This window comes from Gnatocerus cornutus, chromosome 5, assembly GCF_029298725.1.
Source record: "Gnatocerus cornutus isolate USDA-ARS CGAHR chromosome 5, icGnaCorn1.1, whole genome shotgun sequence".
In the NCBI taxonomy this organism is placed as follows: Eukaryota; Metazoa; Arthropoda; class Insecta; order Coleoptera; family Tenebrionidae; genus Gnatocerus; species Gnatocerus cornutus.
Window position 1 is genome coordinate 13,935,600 of NC_142237.1, and position 13,344 is coordinate 13,948,943.

General features: G+C 34.2%; 1 protein-coding gene across 4 annotated transcripts in view; it reads right to left on the reverse strand.

Annotated features, from left to right (window-relative positions):
* LOC148174851 (diacylglycerol kinase eta) overlaps nucleotides 1-13,344 on the reverse strand; it is a 57,856-nt gene that overhangs the window by 21,650 nt on the left and 22,862 nt on the right. The gene's annotated exons all lie outside the window — the stretch shown is intronic.

Consider the following 13,344-nt stretch of genomic DNA (forward strand, 5'->3'; position numbering starts at 1 on the left):
ACAATCTTAGCAATCGAGCCTTCTTGGAATTATTTGTCCATGAATATGAATTAGATACTTTGCCGTATCCTTCACCAACAAAGAATTTCGGTGTTTTTGTTATTCAAATCGTGGCATAGCAGCGCACCGGTTATCGGTTTAATTAAATTTTTTCTGGAACGTGTCAAGGACGGCTCACAAAGATGGAATTTCTTTTAAACTAGGGGAAGAGGCAGGTAAATGTGAAGAGCTCTTAAATTCGTATTTTTAGAGTGGAGAGGTTATTGTTCAACTTACGTGATAGCACTCAGATTGGCCTTTTTTTTCTGCTTTCAACGAACTGAACAGGCCCCACTTGTGTTGAGACTCTTTATCATGATTGTGACGAAATATGAAAACGTCCTCAATGGTTTAAGTAATCGTAATTAACATTTATGCAAATTCCAAAGAAGCGTAATTAAGCAAACCGTTGACAATTGAGTCGACGTGACGGTTTGCTCAGAGACAAAAAAACTCCTAATTAAGCAAAGGGTGCATTTTGATAAGTTTTAATTTGTAAATCACAAATTAAGCTTCTGAATTACAAACGACGCAATTTGAATCACAATTGGGTTTAACTTAATTTAGCATCCAACAATTCAATTGGTGGTGAAATTTTCAGTCATCTTCAATAGTGTGTGGATCGTTAAAAACTTGGAACATAAATTTGGTGGAGGCGCTTGGCAAAATTAAATTCTCAAATGTGCCGTTATTGTTTCTTAAAATTCTGAATAAAGAACCCCTTGCACAAAGCGAAGCAAGTTGTAACGAAGTTTGAGGATACGCTGTTACTTTGTTGTTAATTGTTCGTTCGAACGTTTTAAACTAGTTCTACGAACCTTAATTCTATTTGCCAATCCTTTACTGTTTTATATCTCTGAAGCATAAAATGGAAGCCAATTAATTGAAAACGACATTCTGTGAGCTGGAGAAACCTAAAAAGAGCACTTTCTATCTGTTTAGCAGTTTCGTAATTTAATCCGCTATTGACATTTAGATGCAAATTGTATTTAGACAATTTGTCTTTGATGATGATAAATTTGGGAGTGCAATCTATTACGTTAGTATTAGGACGTCAGTGTCAGAAGCAGGAACACTTGAGGATGGGTACAGCGTGTGCTATATTCAAAATAGAGCACATGTGCGCGTCGATCGTACTAAAACTATTGTACCTAATATACACGCTTGGGTTTAATGGCGGAAGATGTCACAATGTTGACCTGTCCATCGATTTCGAGTTAAGCAAATGTCGGAGATAATTAATCTGTCGTGAGTTTGTTGATATATCGGATGGGGCGAAAACAAATGATTAATTCCGATCTGAGAACAATACACCTCAGGGTGTCTTCCAACCAATATTTGTGCTGTTTGATTCATGGTAATTGCACTTATATGACTTTAAATTACAAGTGTAATAAAATATATTCGAATCGTGCAAACTTCAATTCCTTAAAGCTTGAAATAAAAGATTTAGCTCACTTTACTTTAATAAGCAATAAAGAAAGATATCGTTTTTTGAAGTCAAAACCGTGATGAAAATTTTACTGCAGTGACATAACCATCAACGACAAACATGTCAGAAAAATATGTCAACATTGGACGACGTCATGTTGATGCAATTTGTCGGCAAAGAGGATTTCTTTATTGGAACTGAAAACCTACGGAAAATTGGTATATTTCTCATTATAAACACAATTTTGAAGGATATTTAAGAAGTTGGGATTTACAATATAATTTCGTTAAAATTCGGTTTGCTTGGCCGGAAATTGCATTAAATGCGATTTTCCGCCATTTCGGGGCAATTATTTACGATAAACAGGATAAACACAGCGTTTTAATATTACAGAATTTCTATTAAAAAAATTTAAATTACATGCCAAGGGAGAGAAGACTTTTCCAGCCCAAGCGTCATTATTTCTCGAGGTCCAAAGGATCGAGAGAAATTAGAAAGCAAAGGCTAGGAAAGTTTTCTCTCTCGTGGTTGATTTTTTTTTTCTTGAATAAAATTTCTAACCGAAAGCTATTAAAACAACTTTAATTTTTGACGTATACTAGACTGTTCTTTCTATTTCCACTAACTTATTTAGCAGTCTATTTGTGGGAGAGAAATTTAATTTTATAGCTCGGAAGCAGGCGACATAACATATTCTTAAGCTATAATAGCAGTAAAAATAATTTTAAATGTATTTTACTTTCAAAACCAAATTTATGAAAACAATAAATTCTGGCCAACACCCACTTTATATAGAAACTTTTCTTGACACTTCTGGGCGTAGTAAATGGTTTCTTTTCTCCATTGTGTGCTTGTCTGTCTTGTCTGATTTTATTTCCTAGCCTTACGTAAGTCCTTTTGATACTCAGACAAAATCAATTTCTTTATGCCTTTAATGAATCCTATTTTGAACCGATCGGAGTGAAACCAAAGAAGATTGATTGGGACGTGATCACACACGTAATATAGTACTGCGACGGTATGTAATACGAAAATAGTATCAAAAGAGATTTATGTAAGACTTGGCTTACGTTACAAAGAACACGAGGCTTATTAGACATTTGTCATCATCGATTTTACGTGGGTAATGATACGCAAGGTGTATTGAGTTGGAGGGAAAAATTTGGGAAAAACTTTAAAAAATGGGAAGCAGCAGATGTCTAAAACGACATTTTAATGTAAGCATGTTCGAAATCCATCATAAATAATTGACATTGTTGATTACTTGTTGCGACCGCACAATATAAATGACCTCATTGCTGTAAATACAGAAAATTCATTGGTCGCAAAAATGGGTTACCTACGTGAATCCACAGTTGGTGATTTTCAAAAACAAACTGCTTTTAATGCGTCATAAAACCACACAAAGCATGTTACAATAACAATTTAATAGAAATATAAAATTTTTATTAAACCTCAAACAAAATAATGTTTTCTTTGCACTGATTCCCTGAAATCCTGTTGTAGCGGTTAAAATAGAAACATCATTTTTAAAAAAAAACACAAGAACTGAAACTTGAACGAAGTGGAAGCAATTTAGTGTGAACTCAACAAGGAAAAGATGAAACTTAAGTTGAGAAATTACTATGCAGTTCTTTTATGGCTACAAATAAGGAATTTCAACGGTTTTGATTAACGTAACTTGAAAACTTAAAAACAACATCAAATAAATTTACAGCCAAAAGAGAAATTGGCGTTTTAAGTTTACAACTCATTCAAAAGATTTTAGGAAAAAATACTTCAACTATAAAAGTTTTCATTTAACAAGAAACGCTCGGAATAGCAGCGATAATAATTTTGCCATTATTGCAACGAATTTGCTGTAAAAGCTATTTTGGGCTTGTTCTTGCGGTTTTCGTGGAGTAATTCAAAACATCATAAATCTCCGATCGTGCTACAAAAAACCAAAACACTGATTAATTCAGATATTATTAGATCCGCTTTCAGCAACTTTCAAGTAAAGCAGCACAAAAAGCTAAAATTATATTTTTCACATTAGCCCAAATTAATCCATCGCTTTTAATATTTCAAGTTTACATTAACACCCAAAAGCTCTTTAGAGGTTTGTTGAAGACAGTAACCGTATTTCTTTTTCTCCCGTTTTCACTTACCTTAAAAGCTCTTAAAGTGCTCTTAGTACCCCGAAATAGAGAAAATTGTAATCAGTGTACAAGTCCTAGTTTTTTGTAGAAGAATTTCCGGTTTCAAAACGAATTATTATTCCTTCAATGTTCGTTTACGCTAAAAATTTAATGGCCGCGATGAACTCGACTTTCAGAGTCAATGAAGCGAGGTCAGCGGTCGATAAATCTAAACGTGATGAATGTTGAACCTCAACAAGAGTCTTGCGATAATGTCCCAATCTTGGGCCTTTGGAAGCGATTGATTAGTCCATTCTCATTCTCCTATTGATTAAATAAACATGTTTTGTGCGTGTTTGATTGGGTCGGCTGATGGAATGTTGCCCCTTTGAGATGAACTTCTTGTGCTGACTGGTCAGTCCTTTCGGGGCCCTTGTATTAATACTAATTTCCATTTTAGATGAGAAACTTGATCTAACGTTTACCGACATTTACTATAGCTTAGTTGTGAGGTGTCGATTATTATCACATCCAGTTACAAGGGTCACAGAGACTGTGATCTCTGAGTTATTTAAATACAGTCATGTCTGGAAATATGCGTCTGCATTTGTGCATATTTTTAGCATAGTGCAGACTGGATCGATGATAATTTACTGGAAGCTTGACAAGAACGAAATAGCATGAGAACGAGGCATGAGAGCGTGAAACTGGGAGGCTATCAAACTACACATATTGTGATCGGGACTGAAAAGGTGAATACGGGTAAGTGGGATATATGCCTTCTTCCTACTTTTTTTTCAAGATAGTTGGTACAAAGGAGGTTGAGACACGTATTTCGAATTTGTTAAAATGGTGGATGCGCCGGGCGAATACATTGGATGTCAAACATTTTTGAGTTCAAATTGAACTATAACCGCAAGTGAAAACGTAATAAAGCCACAAATAAAGCATTTTCATTAACCCACTCGTTTTCACATTCCTAATTCCGCAAATTCTTGAATTTTCAGAATTTTTTAAAATCAGATTTACAGAAATTTTCTGTTTGTCAAATTTTTAGAATTTTTAGTTTTCAGTTTTCGTTTACTAATTATCGAGAAGAAAGATAGAATCTCGATTAACTTCAGCAAGCTCCCCCAAGTCATTGACGATTATTGATAACACATTAGAAGTAAAAAATCCCGACGAGCTGCGAAATTTGATCATTATCTTAACACGAAAATTTCTTAAGTGACTCTTCTAATTTGCCTCCCGTGACTTTCCTTTTTAAATTCCACGCGTCCTATCTCGTAGTTAATCAACTTTAATTCCATCTCGCGCCCTGTTACGTCACGTTTACTTAAGAACTGCTGTTACAGGAGTAGTATTTTCTTAAATGCAAGCGATATGCAATTAAGGTACTTACGGAGAACAAGGGAAGGGCAGACTAATTATTCCTGATTACATGAAGCTATAATTAGAAACAGGGGCAACATCTAAAGGATACTCCAGTGCAAAGTCCGGAATATAATGTTATCGGTGACGTCACTCCGTCGCAATCAATAGCAAGTGATCTCTTGTTCAATAATTTATTTAGCAAAGCGTAATATTTTCTGGTCGATGTGGTCGTTAAATTGATAGTTTTCTGGAAAATCAATCAAGGATGTCTGCGGTAAGTAAATAATTTTAATGAAAAATTGTAAGTTTAATGTTTCTAGTCATTGGTGCATTAATTTCCTGCTAAACCGAAGCGGCCATTAACTTTAATTTTCATAGCAAATCACCGTAGTAAAATTATTTATAGGCACTTTGCATAAATTCTATCTCTTCTGACGTCAGGGCGTAATTTTCAATTAATGTTCCTATGCAAAATTATAAACTTGGAGAAATTGGAATACCTTTTTAGATTGTTCACCTACTGTTGATAAAATGTTTATAAGAAACGTGTCTGTGTTATTTCGTCGAAGATTCTCCAATAAAACTGGAATTTCCTCCGTATAAAATACCATTTATAGCTTCATTTTGGTTTGGAGAAAGCGTAGAATGCGTAAAGAATTCCCAGTTTATGTTTATTATTTGGTGATGTGGGTTGTCGTCGACACATCTAAAATCCTCTCACATTATCGTTTTTCTTCGTTCCATTGCCTTTTAAGCCCAACTTTAACAAGAAACCTAAAAAACCGCCGTCAAGGGACACTTTCAATTTAATTCAAACACCATCTAGAGACTTCCCGGCTAATTCCACATGGGAGATTATTGACGAGAGAAACCGCATTTGTACCCCCGGGGAACACTAATTTTATTTATTCGTATAAACATAAAAAAAAATCTGGAAAGTTACCTATAATGACCACGACAAGAACAGCAGTAAATCTTTCTTAGCCGTCAGTAATCGATTCGCTATCAGTTTGATTCGTTTCTTTCCCCAGCTCGAAATGTGAATGTTGCGTTTCAGATTAATTTAAAATTTTTGAAGTAAGAACGTGCACGAGAGGGGTGTAAATCACTTTAATTGGCTGGGACAAATTGAATTTGGGGTGTTGATTGGACAACTGTTCGATGAATTGAGGGTAATTCGAGAAATTGGTTTGCTTTTATTTAAAAGAAGGGGAGATGCTTGGAGTAATTAACGAGATGAATATTCGTCATTTATTTATGATCGGAATTAAATTAGCGAAAGCCTGAGATCACGAGAATTGGATTAAGGAAACTGACACTCTTAAAACGGCGGTTAAATGGAAGGAAGTCATACAATTTAACCGGTTTACGATAAATATGATACCATCGCCAAGAGAGTCTGTACTTTCTAATATCGATGGCATGTTCGTTAATTTTAGCAACAACGACAAACTCTAGCGCCAAGTTGTCAGTTTTAATAAACCAGCAGGTAATTAAGCGGTAGCGTTTCCAATGGCAGCGTTTTAATAATTTTCTCTCCAGCAAGGACAGTTTAGTATTAAAATTTCTCATCTCTTAGAAAACACTTAACTATATTCTCAGAGGTGCTCGACTCCTAAAAAACATGTAACTTTGACGAGTAAATAATAAATTTCGCAATTTCTGACAGCTACATGTAACTATTTTTAAAATTTGGGTCGTTTCCTCTAAAATTTAAGAATCGGCTTAAACACACGTTGTGTCATAAATATGTTATATCAGCGCGAACATGTAACATTTCGGTACAATTTTCATGCAGGTTGTCAGTCTGCTGCTTTCATATCGCGCATACCAGATTTTTTCTTGAAATATTTCCCGGGGAAAAATTCAGGGAGGAATTCTAAGAAACACTTTTATCTAAGTTCGATTTATTGCCTACGAATGGGGTGGAAAGTCATATTTTCGGGATTTCAGGGCTTCAGTGGAGATGGTTATGTTAATAAACAAGGAATATTGACGGTTTTAAAGACGTGGTTTCTTTGCAGGTTTCCTTTTGCTCAATTTTTATGATTTCACACTTTGGAAGAGATTTATTGACAAGTGAGCGGATAAAGTTGAGAGATTCTCGTATTTCAGTGAAACAGTTTTAGAGGTTGTTGGCATCCGTGTTATACTTAGATGAGGGTTTAGAGCGCTAATATATTACAGAAATGACATATTTCCACGTATTTAATTCGGTGTAAATATTATTTTTAAACTGAAACATGTTGAGTGGAAATCAGTCTCCACTCAACTGACTGTAAAATTCAAATACTGCTATATTCGGAACGTTTTCATAAAATATGAAATATAAATAGATATGAAATGCTCGGTTTCAGTTTTATTAAATAATTGATTGTACACAATAGACAAATTTTATTTTTCTTCTTGAAAAAATAAAAATAATACCTACAATATTTTTATTCGAAATATTTCTTTCCTTTAGAAATTTATAATACCAGACCAAAGCATTATCGAGTATAAAAATTAAATAAAACTCCACTTTTTCTGTTAGTTTAGCTAAAAACGAAAACGTTTGAACTTTCCATCTGAGTTTTGTTGACACGAATGAATTAAACAGTCTTTGTACCTGCAGGCACTTTGTAAATCGAAGATTAAAGTTCTACATCCCCGAGTTTTTTACCTTTTTTATATTCCATAAAATCAGTAAAAAATTATCTTCTTTTTCATCGTCCCAACTCGAATTATAATAAACTAGTTTGAAATTTAGTCTAAACAATGCTATTATTAGTTTAAAACTTGTGTTGATTCTTCAGGAAGTTATAAGGTCATGTAGAACCAACCAAATTTAAATTTAGCGTCAAGAATTTATGCGTATCTCGAGATTCTATTATAAGATCTGAATAGAGGAAAGCTAAAATGATTTTAATGAGAATGAATGATAAAAAACGTTGCTATAGAAATAGAATCTATAAATTTGACGGTCTAGAAATGGAACAGATCGTCTGGAAGAGATATGTGCGTTTTCACAACTCACACAAACCAAACTTTCTTTCAATTTATTTCTAAAGAAAGTTTTCAAATATTATTGATCGGCTCCGTTTTGTGATGAAGGGGAATTGTAAATGAGGCAAATTTAATGTTCAGAATAAAATTAATTTCCACAAAACGCTAAAAGACTGAAGTGAAATAAAATTTCCAAAATTTTAGAAAAGACTTGTCGGAGCCATCATTTTAGTATCTCGTTTCAGTTTTCCTTATACTCAGTTTGTCAGATTGTAAATTTTTTTACGTTTTATAGTGTAGCTTTTTTAGGTTTTACATATCCCGAATTGGAAAATTCCCAAAATATTTTTTTCCCAAATTTCTGGGGAAAGAGAGATTTAGACGGTTATTGCCAACGTTTTTCTCGCACTTTTGCTGCTAAAAATTCGGTCTTACATATTCCGAATTCAAAAATTAATTTTTTTTGATAACAATTTTCCTAATTAAATATGTATACCTCGATATCTAACTGATTTGTGGTGCAAATTTAAGTTATTAGTACTCATTTCACGCAGAATTTCGCAAAGAATCCAAAATTATGATAATTTTTCCAGTACGTAAACAAATTAACACTTACTATAATTATATTAAAAGCGATGAAAATTTCAGAGATTAAATTTTAAATTTCGATTTTTCTTGCTCCATATCCGAAACAACGCCAGAAAGAAGAAAGATGCGGTCAACGCCATAGTTTGCTCGCGCTTTTGTTGTTTAGAATTCGTTCTCAGATATCCAAAATTTGTCGGTTTTATTCGAAAAAAAAAAATCTGACTCAAATGATGAAAGATATTGAATTTTTTGGTTTTCAAGTGCCTCTCGTAAACTATGTATTTGTCTTACATAATGATATATTTCAAGCTGCTCTAATGATTGGTATACAGAGTGTCCCAGAACTCATCACCCAGAGAACAAGGGGAGGTGCCGACAGCAATACAGATTCTTCATTTTGTATGATTATCGGATAAAAAATTATAAATCTGTGTAAGTTCTCGGGCACTTTCGCTTTCGCACTTGTCGACCCGATTAAAAGCCCTTACAGTTTTTAACGAATCTCCAACTCGAATGGAGCGAATTCTTCAAGATGTTTCGATGAGCAAGCGTCCGAAAACTTTATAAATCGATTCTCTGGTCGAGTGTTTCCACTTTCTCCCTGCACCACGCACCTTCTTCCTTTAAAATTCTATCGATTTCCGCATCTTCTTCCAATTTCCGAAGAATGATTCCCCACTTATTTAAGTAAACAATGAAATGGAATAGAAAATCGCACTGGAAACCCAATTTCGTCTTGGAAGATCCCCCATGTTTAATTAAAACATCGTCTGAGGGTGTTTAAAGCAACTTATCAGAAGTTGAGAAAATTGGCTGCGCTGAATTTTGTATAAGATTTTGATGGATTCGAGGATCTCTTTGGCTTCTGTTGCTGTGCCAATAATCAAAGTAAACGTCGCGTTTAAGAAAGTATTTAAAGCTAAAAGTTTTGATAAGAATTTCCCACTTCGTTACTCCGGAAAATTGTCACGTTAGCTTTGTACCTACTTCTTGACCGCCTAGGCGCTTTGATCTTGCTTTCAGTATTCTGCGGACGCTCTCATGCATAATAACTTCAAAATGCGTACACTCATTTTATCATTCTCTCCTTTGCTTCTAATTTATTTGTGTTTTCTTAATCAAGAACCTGACCGACATTCGCGCAGTCAAGTTCAAGGCGCTGGAAATGCGTCAACAAAAACAAAGTAGGAGCAATGAAAATGAAACGCTAACGACGCAGCAAATAATTAAGTTCCTTTAAAAAAAACAGAATTTCTATAAATGTTAATTAAAGGATGTTAATTAATTTTTGTGACGCGTGCCGAAAGTAATTATAGCTCCTTTAATAAAAATAAAAATAAAAATTTCGCCGTTTTACCGCGCTTCAACAGCTTCGAACGTTGAAAGAATGGGATTGTTTAATGAGCTTCAAATTAATGTTTGATTTGAATCCATTACGCAAGGATAAAATTTTAATGAGGTTTTTGATCGTGTTAAAAATAGGAACTGGGTTGCAATATCGAGGACACTTGTGTTTATTCAGGTAGAGAACCGAAATAGATTCCAAGCGATTTTATTTCTTTTGTATTATTCTGTTTCCCACAACAAAAAAGAAAATCAAATATGTAAGAAATAGTGTAAACACGAAAATAAAGCTCCCACCCCTAAAACAAAGCGAGCTTTCGGCAATTACCAAAAGACAACAGACTGCGATATTTGTGGCTGTGGGTGTGTCACATTTCGTCTGACGAAACCCGATACTAATCAAATATGATATTTATGACGTCACGCCACCTCATCTAAATTTCACCACAATATTTTGACCTTTCTCTCTTTTTAAGGTTGTTCCCAACCCCTGAAAAACCACCCTCATCCTTGTGTAGTGACCATTAATTAATCCCACGTCCATTTCGTTTGAAAAGGGTTGGAACATCGTCACTTTGACAATTATCTCGAGACAATGCTTGAGTTTTGAGTAATTTCTATCATTTAATGGAATCTGTGAAGATTGCGGCTTCGTTAAAGGGCTTTAATGAGGGTACCTGCAGGAGCGCTAATTTCCGCTCCATTTCAATTTTTCGTTTCATTATTCTTCAGGCGACTCCACCACCCAATTAAAAAGCGATTTAAAATACGAGTGAACAAATTGGAGGTGTGTAAATCTCTCGTTTACTTTTGGAAAATGAAACTTCATAAAGAGCCATCATTTTTAATTTTCCTGGAATGGGATTCACAAAGAAATGAAAAAATTAGAGTGTTTTAACATTCAATCTCGAAGTTGATCGTTACACGTCAAAAATTCATCGCAATAGTCACGCGATGGGGGAAATGTGAAAAAACACAAAGGGTGAGTTATGCCCTTTAGGAAAAGTCAACAAAAATCGATATGTTATTTTTGGTTTCATTTTAAAAATGTATGCTCTTGTGATCCAACTTTACAATCCTCATAAACGTCTTTGGTATTAAATTCTGTAAGCGACTTTTATAGCTTATAAACTCTTGTAGCGATATAAAGTCTTGTATAAAAATTATATTTAAAATTTTCTTGTCAGCAAAGACCATTAATTTTTAAAAATGTCGCATTAACGTAAATTATTAGGTTAGTAAAGTGTTCTTTTTCCGAGTATTTGCGTAGGTGTCAGGTGTAATATTTTGACAGCGGCAAACGATCAACGTGTCATAAAATTCAGTCCAAAACATTTTATCAAATTAAATTAATTGGACCTGTTTTAGCGAATTTACAGATGCTGTTTCTTAGAAGTATAAATTTATATCGTCAGGATTCGTCAATTTCCAGGAATCAGTAATCACTACAATGTCCAAAGGGTCTGGAGATATTGAAGGGCCAATCTGAGAAGAATTTCGGTAATTAAGCAGAGATGTGAACAATTAAGAAAATTCGGAGAATTAAGAAAAGGCATTTGCAGAAAGGTTTAAAGAATCTACCGAATTTGTGAAAGGTTTTTAAAAATCTTAAATATCCGAATGAAAAGAAATCAAGGGTCTGGAAGATTTTACACGTAAAACTGGATTATAATAATAATCTGATAAAAAGCTTTGGAAATTTAAATAATCTGAAAAAAATGCTTGATACACACCAGTTTTGTGGGTTAAAAAAAAAGGTTAAAACAGCTTGAACTAGGCCCATAAAAAGTCCAGAGTGCCCAAGGAATCGATCGATTTTATTGTATTTCCAATTTTTCGCTCTGAATTCACTATTAATAATTTATTTGAAAATACAAAAGCCACCCAATGTGTGCTTAATTTTTATTTACATGGTAAAGAAAAACAAAGAATAATGATGTAATCACAGCCTATTTTCCCCAACCAAAGTGCAAACACAACCACCCACTTTCCATTTACGAAAGAAAGCTTTGTAATTATAAATGAATCTACTTTACCTCTCTTTGTTATCTCACGTCTTCTTATTCTTTGGTTGGTTCCACCTTAATGTAAAACTGTCTGGAAATTACATGAAACTGACAACCCATCAAAATAAAAAATTACAAATTAGATTTTCTTGCAGTGATACCGTTCGCTAAGTAACTGTGTTTCTCTTACTGATAAAATTACGATTTAATTTTTAATCAACGTGGAAATAAATTTAAACACTGCTGCTTTGAAAAGGTTTTGTGGCCACTGTTTCTAAAGTGTTAATTTCACTTTCTCTTTTCAGTTTACGACACTTTGAGTGAATCCACGTTCGTAGTTTATACAACGTCCAAACAAAACTGTGCACAATTATCATCAGAGTGAGAACAGCCAAACAATTCGCAAAAGCTAGTCCTGTTTTTCTCCAGTCAATAGATTTATAGACATATGGGTCTCCTTGTTTGTTCTCTCCACCAAAAAGAAAGTAAATAACAGTGAGAAGACCATAGCACGTGAGACACAACACTGAATACCAAAAGTGGGAAAATTGAACTGGATGGCCTACAATGAACAAATCCACCATCATTAACACAGAATTATTTGCATGTTTTAGTAAATCAAATACATTTTCTACGATTTGGTCCTCAACAGTGTGAATAACACTCCAATAAACAATAGTGGTTAAAAAAGCCGAGTCTTCAGCAAGTGTGTTAGTCAGCCAGTAAACACTATAATAGGAATATTTAACCTCAGTATTGTCAGATTTTTGAAGTCTTCTTGACAACAATACCGCGATGAAAACTGCTTGAAAGGTGCAAACAAGATAACTCAAATTTGTCCAGTATATTAACCATTTGACTTGGAATGAGGGTGTTTCGGTTCGATCTTTCACTAAGAAGGATATTAAAGTGAAGATAAAAATTACGGCCATCGTCCAACGGTAAACGAGATACGTGATGCTGACTCCGGATGTCTTCTGCCATTGCGAGGTGACAAAGACGGAAGGGTTTTCGTGGGTTAAAGAAAGTTCGGCTTTGCAGGCAAACATTTAGAGCAACGTCACAATTGTTGGCAGGTTTTCTTGGCATTTAAAAGAAATGAATCTATAAAGTTTTGATTTGTCGAAACGTCACTGTCATTTTCAGAGTAATTTCATGACATTACCTTCACTTTGATTGGGGATCGAATGATAATGCAGTCAAAGCAAGATATGGAATTTGAAATGGGTTGTCTATCGACTTTGACACTTTATAATCGTCACGAAGGTCATAACAACCAGTTTAACTTCGTCTAGTAAAATTGGTAGTGAAGTATGTACGTTTATTTCATACTTTATAGACATTTGGGGATGGAAATAAGAGTTATACCCGATAATACGCCCATCACATACATATTTATTTCTTGAATTTCAATCGACGAACTCTCCAATCTTTATTGAAGAGGGAATTAAATTTC